General features: G+C 45.9%; 1 non-coding gene across 1 annotated transcript; it reads left to right on the top strand.

Annotated features, from left to right (window-relative positions):
- Positions 1-15,996: 15,996 nt before the first annotated feature.
- On the top strand, positions 15,997-16,069 carry TRNAG-UCC. The gene has a single exon. It is a non-coding gene; the product is annotated as a tRNA-Gly (tRNA).
- The last annotated feature ends 311 nt before the right edge of the window (positions 16,070-16,380 follow it).

Raw genomic sequence — 16,380 nt, 5'->3', positions numbered from 1 at the left:
AACCGTGATTGCTCACAGGGGGCTCTACCCACCCCTTCCCCATCCCTAGGGAGAAGAGCTAAGACCGGGACTCTGGGGTGGGAGGTCACTTGAGGGAGAGGAAAGTAAATTTGTGTGTCAGCTGTCAGCCCCTCTCGTGACTTTCTTCTTTAAGCAGAAGAAAGTTTTCAGCTGTTACACCTATTCAGTCCGAACTTTATGATATCCCCATCCCCAGGGCGATTTCTAATCAACAGCAACCTTGCCTGGACCCTCCGATGCCACAACTAGTGGGTGACCCTGGGAGAAGTCTTCCTTGACTAACTTACTCAGGTTGCACTTAGTTTAGTAATCACTTGTCCCTCATAAGCTTGGTCCAGATCCAAACTGGTTTCTGAAGCAGCCTGGCAGTTCTAACATTTCGCCTACGCTAGAGCAGGAAAACACCCTGAAAACAGACTTTGCCAAGGATTTTAAATAGTACATTTGCGTGACTTTATCAAAGCACCTCTGCCACCGACCCTAGGATAACGAAGACCTGGAGCAGGTTTTTGAAAATGTTTCCCATCCCCTTTACTTCTCGTCTCTAGAAAACTCTCCAGGTCAAGAACTTTGGCATCTGAGTTATGGAGTTGGAGGTCATACAGATCTGATTTCAAGTGCAAAATGTCACACGGTTGTTACCGCAGGGAGGGAATGAATTGTCGCAGATCCAATTTAGATGCTTCACATGAGCACTGTGAAGATGGTCCTTAATATACTGTGGGACCACACTGCCTGGGGAATTAACACGTGGTCAACACGTGTTGATTACATGGACGGGTCAGGGTGATAAGCCCCAGGTTTGAATCCTGGCACGGTTGCTTTGCAGTAGTAAGCCCTTGAGGCAAGTCCCTTGATTTCTTTCTATCTTAATTTTCTTATCTTGTGTCATAGGATTTCTCATCGTGTCCCCAGAGAAGTGAGGACAAATTGAGGTCATGCATGTAGAAGGCTTAGCACAGAGCCTGGCACTTGGTCAGCATTAGCTATCATTATTATTTCCTAATGTCCTATGATTTCTTTATGTACATTTCATTGTCCTTGGGGGCACCAAGTGAGCTGATTGCAAGTTCTCAGTCAGAAACATATGCCAAGTGGCAGCATTCACACAACACTTGTGATAAAAGTCCCAACTCCTCCTCCGCAGCCTCAGCTGGGCCAAGCGAGGTGAGTGTCGGGTTTTATGGGTCTGACGAAGATGTTTGAAATATTGTAGGAGACTGTCAAAGAATACTTAGACCCACTCCGAAAGAGGGCCGTTCTTAATTTTCATCTTTCCTGCAAGTCAGAAAGATATATACTCTCCAAATAATGGCAGTTTCCTTGTCCTGAAGTTATGGCAGCTTGGTGATACAAGAAACAGCACCCTGTCATAAGGACCACATAAAACATGGTCTGACATTTCTTTAAAAGTAAAAAGAAACACGACTGTAGCAGATGACCTCTCCTCCGAGGGCACAGCTGTTTTGTGTGGTTAGAGGGACCCGTTGTTTCATACTTAGGGGCTACGATATATGACTGGCTTTCCACAAAGTGTTTCCATGAGAAATTACAGTACATTCTAAAAGGGTGCACCAACTCTGCTGCATTCGTATGAGGGAGGAGGACTTTCTCCCCGCTCTTGATGTTTTCCAAATGATACTGTGCTGAATAGTTGTGATTAGGAACTCCTTTAGCGTGTGAATTGAAAGTGGTATCAAGATTACAGATGCGTCGTCTATTTCCCGGGATCTTTAAACTATAGGCCTTTTGTTAGGTTGGTGGGCCAGCATTTCCGAGGATTCAGCATCTATGGGAAGTCACTGCAAACACAGCGTTTCTGTGCGTGAGGACTGAGTATCTAGGGAAAAGATTTTTTAAAAAATATTTATTTGTTTAAATTACTTATTTTTGGCTGCGCTGGGCCTTCGAGGATGCACATGGCCTTTTCCCTAGCTGCGGCTGGCCCGGGCTGCTCTCTGGTTGTGGTGTGAGGGCTTCTCACGGCGGTGGCTTCTCCTGATGTGGAGCAGAGGCTCTCGGTGCTCTGGTTTGGCAGCTGTGGCTCAGGCGCTTAGTTGCTACGGGGCACGTGGGATCTTCCCAGGTCAGGGACGGAACTGCTGTCCCCTGTATCACAGGGTGGATTCTTAATCACTGGACCACCAGCAAAGCCCCCAGGAAAAATTTAAGTAGTCACATTTTAACAGATAGTAGGTGATCTCCATTTTCTCAAAAAATGTCTGTTCCTCCTATAAAATGTTATTTGTGCAATGCATCAAGTGATGATGAAAAAGTAAGAAGGGTCAAAAGTTTCTAACTGTACGTGTGTTATGTTGATGAGGCCAGGTTTTCTTTCCTTGTTTTCCAAATTATCTTTAACATGTTTTATTTACTTGGCACGTGCATGTGTGTGCGCTCAATAGTGTTCAACTCTTTGAGACCCCTGGGACTTAGCCTGCCAGGCTCCTCTGTCATTGGACTTTTTCAGGAATGAAATTAAAACGAAAGATTGTATCTCCATTTCTTTTGCAATTGGGTTTACTCTAGGCATCCATGGTTACTGCGAACATTCCCATTAAAGGATAGGGCACCCCCTGCCTCCCCAAACTCTTTTCTCTAAATTAGAATAATAAGTCCTTGGAGAGGGGAGTTTGGCAGCCTCTGCAAATGGTGGGGGGAAGTAGATGCCAATTACTGACTGGCCATGGTGTCAATAAAAAAAAAAAAAGATGTGCTCCTGTTGCTCATCTCCAAAACCCAGCTACTGACCTGCCAACATCAGGGCATTGAGCACACATCCCAGTCTGGACTGTGAGAGATTTGCTCTGATTTATCTCTGCCCTCTCACCACATCCCCTGAGTGACCAGACCTGGGCATATGCAGAGGTGGCTGGCTTGGTTTAGAAGTACAAGCTAAGATGCTGGAACAGTTGACTTATTGGTAATTAGACCACACTGGTATTGAACCCATGACCTCAGCCTCATTAGAGCTGCGTTGGGGCCAACTGAGTTGACCAGAAACAGATTCAAAACAGTGAGTGATAGAGGTCTTTGGGGCAGGGTCAAAGGCCTATTTACACTACCCCATAGCGTAAGTGGCTTCTTACTCCAGCACGTTAAAGGAGCAGGGGTTGACAAAAATGGCCATGTGGATGGCTCACTGCTCCTGCCTCCTACACATGGATTACAGAGCACTGCTGTTCCGGGCAGCCCCCACCTTCCCTTAACTGGATTGCCATGTAATTCAAGGGTTAATAAAGGGAGAGACAAGTGTTTTAACAGGACTTTTCTTTTTTTTTTTTCTCTCTCTTTCACTTCCTAATGGGTAATAGTAACAAAAACACTAGGAGTATAGCCCATTATTTTAGGAGTGATTTCCTTTGAGTGACACGCTTTGATTTAAAACTGCCCATAGCTAATCATTATTTTCACTTTTTGTTTTTCAAGGAAATCTAAAAACAGATGCCTTCAGTTTGCGTAGAAAAGGAATCAGTTTCTGGGTGGTGAAGAAGGATGCGTGGAAAAGTCAGCACACAGAATGATACCAGTCACTTTGCTAAAGCAATGAAATGGAACAGAAATCGACTCAAAATACAAGTTTTTATGGTAAGACTAGCATTTCAACCTAATGGGAAGAAAAAGGATTACCTAATAATGGCTAGCCATTTAATATAAAGATGAATTTCTGCTTCAGACCACACCCAAAATAAAAATTTCCATGTGAAAACAAAACTTTCTAGTTCTAAAAGATAAGGAAGTGATTAAAAAATAACAATCTTGGAAGGCCTAACAATATAAAAACTAGTAGAACACTACAAAAAAATATATAAATATAACATTAAATAAATATAAACTATAACAATATAAAAAACTAATAATATATTCTAACTAACATAAAAACTGTAAAGAAAAATATGAAATAATTTGACTTCATAAAAATTTATCATGAAAATTTAGGTACATCAAATACTAAAAGGCAAACTGGAGAATTTATTTTTGGTACTTATGGAAGAGTTAATCACAAGATATTTATGGTGCCTATGGAATACTTAATAATAAAGCATTTAGAAATCAACAAGAAAGAGAGCAATGAATTCAAAGACACAAAATAACTGAACATCACTTTATGTAAGAAGAAATGTAAATGGCCAGTAAACCTATGAAAATATATTTAACCTCCTTAGCAAAGGTCAAGAATTGTGTGTTTTAAACAACTGAAAGTTAATTTTTCCTCTAAAAATTCAGCAAAGGCAAAAATAAAAATGCCAGCCGTGCTGCAGGGAAATTAATACTTTCTTTATATCACTTGTGGCCATATAAATTGCTCTAACTTAGAGGGTATTTGGCACAAGAAAAAACTTAAAATTTAACATGTGCTATGACCCAAAAATTCTACTTGTAAGAATCAATCCAAAAGAAATAATCATGGTTACATGCAAAGATTTTGCTACTAGAATGTTGATCAAAGCATTTTTATGATAACTAAAAATTGGAAACAGCTTAAATCTCCAGCAATAAGGAATGTTAATTATGTGATGGTGTGTGGTGTATCATGGAACTTTCTGTAACCTTAACATGTTGTAGAAAAAATTATATTTCATGTCATAGAATAAAATTCACTTTTATCTTGTTCCGAAAATAATGTAGCTTTAAAATTGTAATATATATTACATATTATATATGTTATACATGCATAGAAAAAGATGGTAGAATAATATATATCTTACATGACAAAATGTTAAAATACTTTTCTCTAGGTATGGGAATTATGGATGATTTTAAAATGTCTTTTTCTATCAGATTTTTTTTTTCCTTTAGAGTGAACATGTTTTACTTGGAAAACAAAAGGTAAAGCAGTGTATTTTGTTTCAAATATTGTAGCTAGCACAGATTCATCCTGGAGATAAAGTGGGATAATATATAACAAAATCCTTAACACAGGATAAGAAAGATGAAATAGCCTTGGTACCCAGGATTTGAATTTGAATCTAAAATTCAAGCACTCTGGAAACTTGTAGCACTGCATTAAAGAGTGACTTACCCTAGTGGGTGGATTGCCTGAGTCCCAGCCCACTCTCTTTTTTTGTAGCTTGACTTCATTTTAACGGCTCATACATCTCTTCATAAGATGTCAGCCAAGGAACAGAAAGAAAAATAAATTCTCACCTGTCATTTTTCAGATAATCCCGATCACATTCATCTTCTTCACTATACTGTGAAGCACACTCTAGCATGACCCCTTTCTTTGAGGTAAGCTGGGGCAAGTCTTCCTTTGAAAGATCTCTGGAGTCAACAGCCACCGCTGTATGATCTGTTATGTGACACAAAGATAGAAATTATGTGCATGCAACTCCCCAAGTGGCTCAGTGGTAAGGAATCCGCCTGACAATGCAGGAGACGTGGGTTCGATCCCTGGGTCGGGAAGATCCCCTGGAAGAGGGCATGGCAACCCACTCTAGTATTCTTGCCTGGAGAATCCCATGGACAGAGGAGCCCGGTGGGCTACAGTTCACAGGGTTGCATAGAGTCAAATGTGACTGAGCATGCACACAACCAAAACATCAAAGTAAAACCCAGGTATTGATTATGGATCCCCGAGATGTTTTGGCTGACAGGAAGGGGAGGCATGCTCAGAAGGTGAGTGAGTTCTGAGGTGCCGGATGGCGCTGGCTGGAGGATAGCATTGGAGTTACCATGGAGGCTGGTTCCCTGTCAGGATCCTGGATTCACACCTCGGGCCATGGGAAATACAAACAAAAGAATGAGAACAGAATAGGGTGCTTTGTACAATGGATCCCTTTAAGATTTGGGATATAATGTACCACTTAGGTTTCCCAGGTGTCGAAATGGTTTAAAAAAAAAAAAAAGATCCACCTGCAACACAGGAGACACGAGATGCGGGTTCAATCCCTGGGTTGGGAAGATCCTCTGGAGAAGGAAATGGCACCAATATTCTTGCCTGGGAAATCCCATGGACAGAGGAGCCTGGTGGGCTACAGCCCACGGGGTTGCAAAGAGTTGGACACGACTTAGCCACTAAATAACCACCACTTCTTTGGGATTACTGTGGCAGACCTTGTCACTGACAATTGTGTGTATATGTGTGTGTGTTCACAGGGTGCAATGCTGAAAAAGTGAAAGTGAAGTTGCTCAGTCGTGTCCGACTCTTTGCGAACCCACGGACTGTAGCCTACCAGGCTCCTCCATCAATGGGATTTTCCAGGCAAGAGTACCGGAGTGGTTTGCCATTTCCTTCTCCAGGGGATCTTCCTGACCCAGGAATTGAACCTGGGTCTTCCCCATTGTAGGCAGATGCTTTTACCATCTGAGCCACCAGGGAAGGGGTTGGTGATTCCTATAGATGGGCATTAGGAATTAGAAGAGAATTTTTCCTATGTCTGTGTAATATGGTGTTGCTGCACTGCTGGCGTCTGAAGGACATGATGGCAGTCCTTTTTTGGTGACAGTAAAGGGGCAGAGAAAGAGGATGGTCAAAAGAGTATGGAGGTGGAGACCATACTATGACTGTCAGGGCTTGCGTTTATTGTAACTCCCCGCCCCACCTCACCCTGAGATTGCAAGACAACATTTGGGGAGACTTGTTGGGGGGCATTGGATATTATAGCAAGCAGGGTGGAAAAACTGAGCCAAATATGGATTGCTACTATAAATGTAACTTCCCTTTAAACCCGGAGTTAATTGCCCTGGGAATCCGCGTGTTACATAGACAAGGGTTCGTTTCTATGATTAATTCCGCTGGCTTGAGCTTGGCACTAATGAGACCAAGGCCAAGGTTATCAGCTCTAACCCCACAGGAGCTGTTAGCATCTCACGGCTCCAAAACCCAGGTGACAGCCTTCACCCTCGGACACAGTGGGACTGGGTGACAGAGTATGATGTTTGACTCCACTTTTAGTACCCAACACCCCCCACTTTCCCCTCTAACACGATGCCTCTGCGCTGAGGGCACAGGCAGTTCATTCTGTAACACGACAATGACATTGTCTCCAGAGCCACATTGCACTTAAAATGGAAACCTGGGTGAGAGACAGTAGAGACTGCCCTGTTAGTCCTTTCAATGGGCACAGGTGATGCCACTGATTGACTTTCAGAGACAAAAACAGCGTGAAAGAAACCATGCCCAGGTAACCCCATTGCCCAAGAGTTTGACTACAATTTGGCAAAAAACAAACCTCCGTTCTTTCGCCACTTTCTAAGAAGTAGTTGGCAATCCCCAGCCTGTACATTTGGAAAGGAATCAAGTGGGGTGTTTTACCTGTGTCCACTGGATTCTCTGCCTTGAAGAGTCCCGTCCCTTTAGTCTAAAGCCTTTTGTTCTGTGTTTCATCATGTAAGACCCAAGTCCTCACCGGTGTGTGCGTGCATGCTGAGTTGCTTCAGCAGTGTCCAACTCTTTTTAACCCTATGGACTACAGCCTGCAAGGCTCCTCTGCCCACGGGATTCTCCAGGCAAGGATACTGGAGTGGGTTGCCCTTCCCTTCTCCAGGGGATCTTCCTGGACCCCAGCGATTGAACCTGTGTTTATTTATCTCTCCTGCAGTTGCAGGTGGGTTCTTCACCACCAGTGCCACCTGGGAGGCCCCCAACACATCTTAAGCTCTGTATTTATTAGGATCACTCGATTTGCAACTAACTGAAACTCAACTCACGGATTCACATACCCGGGAAGAGTACTAGGTCTGTTCACAGACTCTAAAGAAGAGCTGCAGGGATCAGTCTTAGAAACTGGTTTGGGGGAGGATGGCTACATGTATGTGCATGGCAGAGTCCCGTCCCTGTCCATCTGAAACCATCACAACATTGTGTGTGTCTGTGCTCGGCTGTGTCCGACTCTTTGCAGCCCCATGGACTGGATCCTGCCAGGCTCCTCTGGCCCTGGGCTTTTTCCAGGAAGGATACTGGAGTGGGTTTCCATTTCCCACTCCAGCGGATCTTCCCCTCCCACGGATCCAGCCCATGTCTCCTGGGTCTCTTGCTGGCGGATTCTTTACCACTAGTGCCACCTTGTTTATCCTCTATGTTAAAAGTGAAAGTGTTCGTTGCTCAGTCATGGCCGGCTCTTTTGGGACCCCATGGACTGTAGCCCGTCAGACTCCTCTGTTCATGGGATTCTCCAGGCAAGAATACTGGAGTGGGTAGCCATTCTCTTCGCCAGTGGATCTTCCCAATCCAGGGATCGAACTCATGTCTATTTGAGCCACGAGGGAATACACTATAGGCCAATACAATGGAAAAAATTTTTTAAAGAAAAGAAAGAAATTGGATCTGAAACACGGCCCTCCCAGAGACCCGGCCATCTTTCCCTTCCCCTGCTCCTTGTCTTGGCTTCGCTGTGCAGAAAGCTTCTCTCCACGTGGTAGCCAGCATTCCCCAACGCACATCCCCCTGGCTTAGCAAAAACAGGACAGCTATGTTCTCTGGCATTTTGAGGGGTTTTCCTCGGTCTCAAAGATTGCTGGCTGAGGATTAAGGCACTGGAGGTCCAGGTGCCGCCTCCCCGCCCGTAGCTGCGCGCATTCATCAAGGAAGCAGGAGGCAGAGTCTGCGTGGGGCGGAGCTCTGCACCCGCCCAGGCGCCGCTTGCAGACGCAGATACGCCGCCGCCGTGCGACGGCCATGCGCGCTTTGATGCCATGAGACCGTGGGTTCTGGCGCGTCTGAGCTTCTGATGGCATTTGGGGCTCCGAGGAGCATCTAGGCTTCATCACCAACAACAGCAGCGAGATCTGCGAGGCCTATGGCTTGGACCTGCGTCAGCGCATGGGCTTCAGCCGCCCTGCGGACCTGGCACTGGAGGCGAGGTCCCGGGCCGGATCCGTTGCATCGCGCTACACCTGCGCCGGTGCCAGGCAGGCGCGCGGGGCCGCAGGTGTTCGTGCTGGACGCCTGGGGCGTGGAGCCCAAGCCGCTGCCGGGTGAACCGCCCTGGCGCCTGACTGGACAAGGCTCCAGAGCTCAAGGTGTGCGCTGTTGAGATGGCGCTTTGGCCCTCAACTTCAGTTCCATGAAGCTCTCCAAGGCCGCATTACCTGTAGCAGCCCAGCTACCTGCTCATGGGCACCAACGTGGATGACCGCTCCCACTCGAGAACTGGACGCTTCATCGTGCGTACCGGCCGGGCTGTCTGGTTCGAGCCATGGGGATGCGTGTCCCACCAAGCTGGCATCGTAGGAAGCCCAGTCGCTCCATCTTTCACTGCGTGTCCCAGGAGTATGGTGTCCACTCGGGGCGCACCTTCATGGTAGGTGGTTGCCTGGACAGAGACATCCTCCTTGGTGTCACTGTGATCTGAAGGTCATCTTCACACCCTCTGGGGTCTCCACTCTAAGGGATGTGATTTAAAAAAAAAAAAAAAAGGAATGGGAAATGTGCAAAGAATAAGTTACTGCAGTTCTCCTTAACCTTCCCTGAAGCTTAATTGGTCTGCTTGCATGCATGCAGACTCAGTCGTGTCTGACTCTTTGTGACCCCCATGGACTGTACCCCGCCAGGCTCCTCTGTCCATTGGATTATCCAGGCAAGAATACTGGAGTGGGTTGACATTTCCTTCTCCAGGGGACCTTCCCGACCAGGGATCGAACCTGCATCTCCTGCATTGGCAGGAGAAGTCTCTACCACTGAGCCACCCGGGAAGCCCTAACTGGTCTGCTTGCTGCTGCTGCTAAGTCACTTCAGTCGTGTCCGACTCTGTGCAACCCCATAGATGGCAGCCCACCAGGCTCCCCCGTCCCTGGGATTTTCCAGGTAAGAACACTGGAGTAGGTTGCCATTTCCTTCTCCAATGCATGAAAGTGAAAAGTGAAAGTGAAGTCGCTCAGTCGTGTCCCACTCTTAGTGACCCCATGGACTGCAGCCTACAAGGCTCCTCCATCCATGGGATTCGCCAGGCAAGAGTACTGGAGTGGGTTGCCATTGCCTTCTCCAACTGGTCTGCTTGGAGTATAGCATAACACTGGGATATTCTGAAGAAGCCCAGAGTAATACAGGTGCACGTCAGAGGAGAAAAGAAGTCTCTTTCTGATCATTTGGAATTTCCCTTTTATATAGTCAGAAGGAATATCATCTAGGTTCTTCTTTAATAGATAGGAAAATGGAGTCACAGATAATTGAAGTGAATTGCACAAGACAAATCACCCACTGGGTAACTGGACAAAAGTCTCAAATCTCTTACACCCAAGTTTACTACTTTTTCTTGTGTTAGCCCACCTTCAACAGATTTGTTATCCAACTTATCACTGGCTTTGATGGTGGGACGTTCAACTGATAGATGAAGATCAACCTTGATGGTCTACATAACCCTGTTGCAACCCTCTTCTCTTACCTTCAGATCCATAGGCTTATCTGCTCTTGGGTAGGGCTTGATGGAATAGGCGGGGCCAGTCAGCTGCAGACCTGGGACTCAAAGAATAAAGTCAGGCCTCCTTGTCCTGGTCATGGGGGTTTCTAGAGCCATGTCACAGTCCCTGGTCAGAAGGAAAGGAAGACAGAGATCAGAATTCAAACCCAGCCTTGGATTCTCCTTCCTCTTAAGATGTAGAAAGTCACTCGAGAACATTGCTTCTGCCCTAACAAAGAAAAAAAGCTGGGTGATCTCTAAAATCATAAGTTTTTTTTCAGCCCAGGAGAGAGCTGTGGTCACAAGGCAACTCAAACTGAATTCCAGGGTAGGAAGTGTCATAAGACCCTTCCAGAAGATGGGCACACAGGAACTGCTAATGTTTTTGCAGGGCATGAGAACAAGAGGTAACAGCCAGAAGCAATGGACATTTTAACATATTCTTAGAGGCCACGTGTAGGCTGTTACTCGTTAGTTACTTGGGCATTGCAGTGTGTTGGGCACTGTGGAGAGGAGATACCATTCCAGAGTGGTCAGCCTGGTTTGACTCTCTTTCTTAATGGAATACTGGAAAGTGAGTGTATTGGTTATCTGTTGCTATGTAACAAATGATCCTTTGAAGAAGCTTGAAACATCAGACATTTATTATCTCAGAGTTACTGTGGGTCAGGTATCCCAGTGGGGGACCTCTGACTTGTGGTCTCTTGGAAGGCTGTAGGGAAGGTTTTGGTCACTGGTCACATCAAAGCTCGCCTGGGGAAGGGTTTGCATGCAAGTTCATGCAGACGGCTGTTGGTAGGGCTCAGGTCCTCACTAACTGCTGGCTAGAGGCACAAGTTCCTTGTCACATGGCCTCTCCGCAGGGCAACTCTCAACATGGTTGCTCACCTCACTCAAAATGAGTGAGTAAATGAGATAGCCAGAGGGGAGGCCATGGGCCTTTCTGCTATATTAATAGTGAGTCACTAGGGCCATTCCAACTCAAATAAATTGCACAAGGATGTGAATACTAGGGGGCTTCTCTGATGGTGTAGTGGTAAAGAATGCTTTTGTAATTCTTTACAGATTCTTTACAGGAGATGCAAGAGATGCGGGTTCAATCCCTGGGTTGGAAAGATCCCTTGGAGAAGGAAATGGCAACCTACTCCAGTATTCTTGGCTGGAGAATCCCATGGACAGAGGGACCTGGCAGGCTATAGTCCATGGGTCACAAAAGAGTCGGACATGGCTCAGCAACTAAGCACGCACACATGAACACAGGAGGTTTGGATCATTGGCATAGTGGCTGCCCGCCACAGAGCTGAATGCTGTATTTGGGGACCCAAAGTTAACTGTTATACCCTTGGGGTAGGAGGTAGTAAGTAGAAGTGAAGGGTGTTACGTGCCAAGTTTCGCAAATCCTGGAGCCTTGACAAGAAAGTTGGAGCTAGCAAGCGTCAGGGGTTTGAGACCCAGTGGGTTAGGGCAGAAGGGCACCAAGTCCTCAGAATGACTGAAGAAGGAAGGAAACAAACACAATGTTTTTGTTGTGTCATTAAATTCTCGAACCCATGAAAAGATATTATATTAGTCCCATTTTACAGATGAAGAATTAAGGCCTGGAGAGTTTATAACTCTTTCTCATGGTTACACAGCTATTATGGTGATGTTTGCACAACCCTGTAAATATACTAAAGAATCAATGAATTGTGTACTTAAGATAGATACACACTAGGATATGTATGGGGCTCGGACAGTAAAGAATCTGCCTGCAATGCAGGAGACCCAGGTTCGATCCCTGAGTCTGGAAGATCCCTGGGAGAAGGAAATGGCAACCCACTCCTGAATTCTTGTCTGGGAAATCCAGTGGGCAGAGGAGCCTGGTGAGCTACAGTCCATGGGGTCGCAAAGAGTTGGATGTGACTTAACAACAGCAGCAAGGAAATGTGAATTATATTTCAATAAACTTTTTTTTTTTTCAAGACCACACAGGTAGTATGTGGTAGAGTGGGAAATTTCCGACCTAATTGTTTTAGGCTCTGTATTAGTTTGCTGGAGCTGCTGTAACAAAATACTACCACCCGGATGGCTTAAACAATAGGTGTTAATTTTCTGATGGTTGTGGAGGTTAGAAGTCTGAGGTCAAGGTGTTGGCAGGGTTGGTTCCTTCTGAGGCCTCTCTCCTTGGCTTGTAGACGGCCGCCTTCTGCGTCTGAACACAGTCTCTCCTCTTTCTGTACACATCCTGGGTGTCTGTGTGTGTCAGAATCCCCTCTTCTTAGCAGGACACAGGTCCCATTGGATTAAGACTCACCTTAATTGTCTCACTTTATTCACCTCTTTAGAGACTTTTTCTTCAAATATGATTATAGCCTGGGCTAACTGGGTATTATGACTTCACCATGTGAATCTGGGGAGACAATTCAGCCCATAACAGACTCCAAAGTTTATGTTTTTTTTTCAGACAGTAGAAATCCTTTTCAGACAATAGAAATCTACTGCTGTCTTTGTTAATCTACATGATAAACTGTAACCTGGATTTATTAATATGTATTTGTTCTGTTCAGGTAGAACAGTATTGGGACAATTTTAATTCCTACAGATAAGTATTTGCAAATGGTAACAGTTTAAATGAGCTCATGCTGCAGTCTCTAGATACTCTTCAAATAAATTGATTAAAAGCTCTAAAGAGGAAGAGTTGAATTGTTAAAAGAAAAAAAAAATGAAGTTGAATGACCACCAGTATTTAACATCTGTTAATATCATTTATCACAGAGATGTTAAGTAAAACAAGCATCCAAAATGTATAACAAATGCTGAGACAGTTTATAATGTGCTATTATCGCGTATCTTGTCATCTCTTTACTGGTTACTCTGCAACTGACCACACGCGAGGAGAGTGCATTCTCTGAGCAGACAGGCGTGAGCCTGGCCCAGCACAGCCTAAGCCAGCCACTGCATGTGAAAGGAACACTTGTGCACAGTCTTACATGACGAGACACACAAGGGCCTACATTCTTAAAAAGTCCGGACATGCAAGTCAACTTACTGGTGTCCTGATGTATTAAAGTTTGACATGAAAGACCCTTCGTACTGCATTTTACTTTTGTTTTTAAGGTAGCAGTAATTTTTAAAGATGGGGCTTCCCTGGTGGCATGGTGATAAAGAACCCACCTGCCAATGTAGAGACTCAAGGGCATGGCAACCCACTCCAGTCTTCCTGCCTGGAGAATCCCAGGGACTGAGGAGCCTGACAGGCTACAGTCCATGGAATCTCAAAAGAATGGGAAATGACTTAGCAACTAAACAACAGCAACAATTTTTAAAGATACTTAAACATTGGTGAGGACTTCCCTTGTGGCTCAGCTGGCAAAGAATCCGCCTGCAACGTGGGAGACCTGGGTTCGATCCTTGGGTTGGGAAGATCCCCTGGAGAAGGGAAAGGCTACCCACTCCAGTGGCCTGGAGAATTCCACGGACTGTATAGGCCGTGGGGTCACAAAGAGTTGGACATAACTGAGTGCCTTCCACTTTCAAACATTTGTGGGGACACAGTGCAACCTAGCTTTCAGATAACGCAGTCTGAAACTACCTGAAATATATCCTCAGGCTCTAATGCCTACAGGGGACCCATCTTTTTGGAAAGACAGACCCATGGCCCCTGGGCTTGTATCAGCTGCGTCAGAACCTAAATCCGGAGATGGGTAGAGGGGAAAGCCAAGTGTTGGGGAGAGGGGAAAGCCAAGTATGTGCTTGAAACAAAAATTCCAGCATCATTTGAACTGACCTCTTCATTCTGGGTTAACTAACTGGTGGGTTTAAAGAGTGACTTGAGAGTCCCTGTTATCTGTGCTCCAGATCAGCGACAAACCTTAGCATTCCTCAGGAAGAATCGAATGTCACTTAAAACTGCCTTTTCCGTCTGCTTCCTCCCTCAATTAAGAAGCCTTTGTAGGACTGAGGCCAAATGAGTCCATAAAAGGGCTTATTTCCCATTTGGTACTCAGCTGAAGCCCGTGTCGCTCACTTTCTCCCTGGTTCTCATTTCTTCTCTCTCCACACTCCTCTTTCCCATCTTTTAAACCAATTAGGGGAACTGAAGACTTGGCCCAAGGGCCAAGTATTGAGTTTTTCCGTCAACAAGGAGAGGCCAGCCAATATCCCTTTATCTGAAAGATAAACAGAGGCAGCTAATGAGGGGAGGTGGGATTAGGGGTGGTAGAGGATCATTCTGGAAGCTTTGGTAATTCTTTAGAGGAGATAACGTGATGGAGGCTGAAGTTTCTGCACTAAATCAGTTCAGTGAAGACACTTGAGATCACGCAGCGCTCATCCACTAGATGGCAACAGAGAGCCATCTATGCCTACCTCCCGGCTCCTGGCTGAACTTCACCTCCAAGCTGCTGAAGTTTAAAATCCCCTCTATTGCATGGAACAATACCAAGAATTTTGCTTAAGAGATGGCTGATTGTTGGCTGTTTAGACCTTACCTTCTAACCCTTTGCATTTATCCTATAACTTGAAGTTCAGCTGTGTTTTTCAGAGGTCTCCTTCATTGCAGGCAGATTCTTTACTGTCTGAACCACCAAGGAAGCCTGTACAAAGCATAGATTTGTGTATATATTGTCACTCCTGTTTTTTAGCCTCTGAGGGAAAGTGCCAAGCAACACTGTCCCCATTCTCTTTTATGTAAGAGGGTTTGCTGCTCTTTGAAAGTCTTTTTTGTTGTTCTTGTTGGTTTGATTCAATGAAGAAGAATTGAATAGGCAGCCTTGCTGGGTATGAAATCATTTGCCACCTACTCACAAACAACAATTTGACCTGATCCCCTGGCCTTGGGAAAGTCAGTGACTCCTGGCTTGGTTTGGCCAGCAAGGGGGCAGTGTGAGGTTTTGTGGGAGGTGTGAGAAGAGAGTGAGTAATGTCTAGGGGCTTCCTGATCCTGGGGGAGACAGTCTGGGTTGTAAAGGGCCAGCACTAAGGTCTGCAGTCACGTATGGAGGTGAGATTTGGACCATAAAAAAGGCTGAGCCGCGAAGAACTGGTGCTTATGAACGGTGGTGCTGGAGAAGACTCTCGAGAGTCCCTTGGACAGTAAGGAGATCAAACCAGTCCATCCTAAGGAGATCAGTCCTGGGTGTTCACTGGAAGGACTGATGCTGAAGCTGAAGCTCCAATACTTCGGCCACCTGATGTGAAGAGCCAACTCATTGGAAAAGATGCCGGGAAGGATTGAAAGCGGGAGGGGAAGGGGACGACAGAGGATGAGATGGTTGGACGGCATCACCCACTCATGGACCTGAGTTTGGGCAAACTCTGGGAGATAGTGAGGGAGTGGGAAGCCTGGTGTGCTGCAGTCCGTGGGGTCACAAAGAGGCGGACACGGCTGAGCCACTGAACAGCAAGAGCAGAGGCCTGCCAGGGCTGATGCTCTCCTGGGACTTAATCGACGATGTTGTTATAAAAACAAAAAGAACTGCTGAGGAGGAGTTGAAACAAGTGGGTGGGAAGATAAAAGAGCAGCTTTTTGATGGAGCCACGGAGCAAGTTTGAAATAGTCTGAAAGCTCTTTGGCCGTGAGTGTGATGTGTTGGTTGGTGTATGTGCTGGTGCCACTGGCTGGCCTGTCACTTAGGGGAAGAAGGAAGGAGAGACTTCCCTGGTGGTCCAGTGGCTAAGACTTTGTTCTTCCAATGCAGGGGGCCCAGGCTCGATCCCTGGTCAGGGAACTAGATCCCGCACGCTGCAAGTGAAGAACCCGTGTGCTGAAACTAAGACCTGGTCAGTTCAGTTCAGTCGCTCAGTCGTGTCCGACTCTTTGTGACCCCATGAATCGCGGCACGCCAGGCCTCCCTGTCCATCACCAACTCCCAGACTTTACCCAAACCCATGTCCATTGAGTCAGTGATGCCATCCAACCATCTCATCCTCTGTCATCCCCTTCTCCTCCTGCCCCCAATCCCTCCCAGCATCAGGGTCTTTTCCAGTGAGTCAACTCTTCGCATGAGGTGGCCAAAGTATTGGAGTTTCAGCTTCAGCA

The sequence above is a fragment of the Cervus elaphus genome, chromosome 16, assembly GCF_910594005.1.
Source record: "Cervus elaphus chromosome 16, mCerEla1.1, whole genome shotgun sequence".
In the NCBI taxonomy this organism is placed as follows: domain Eukaryota; kingdom Metazoa; phylum Chordata; class Mammalia; order Artiodactyla; family Cervidae; genus Cervus; species Cervus elaphus.
Note: the sequence above shows the minus strand (reverse complement) of the source record. Positions and strands in the feature narration are given on the sequence as shown.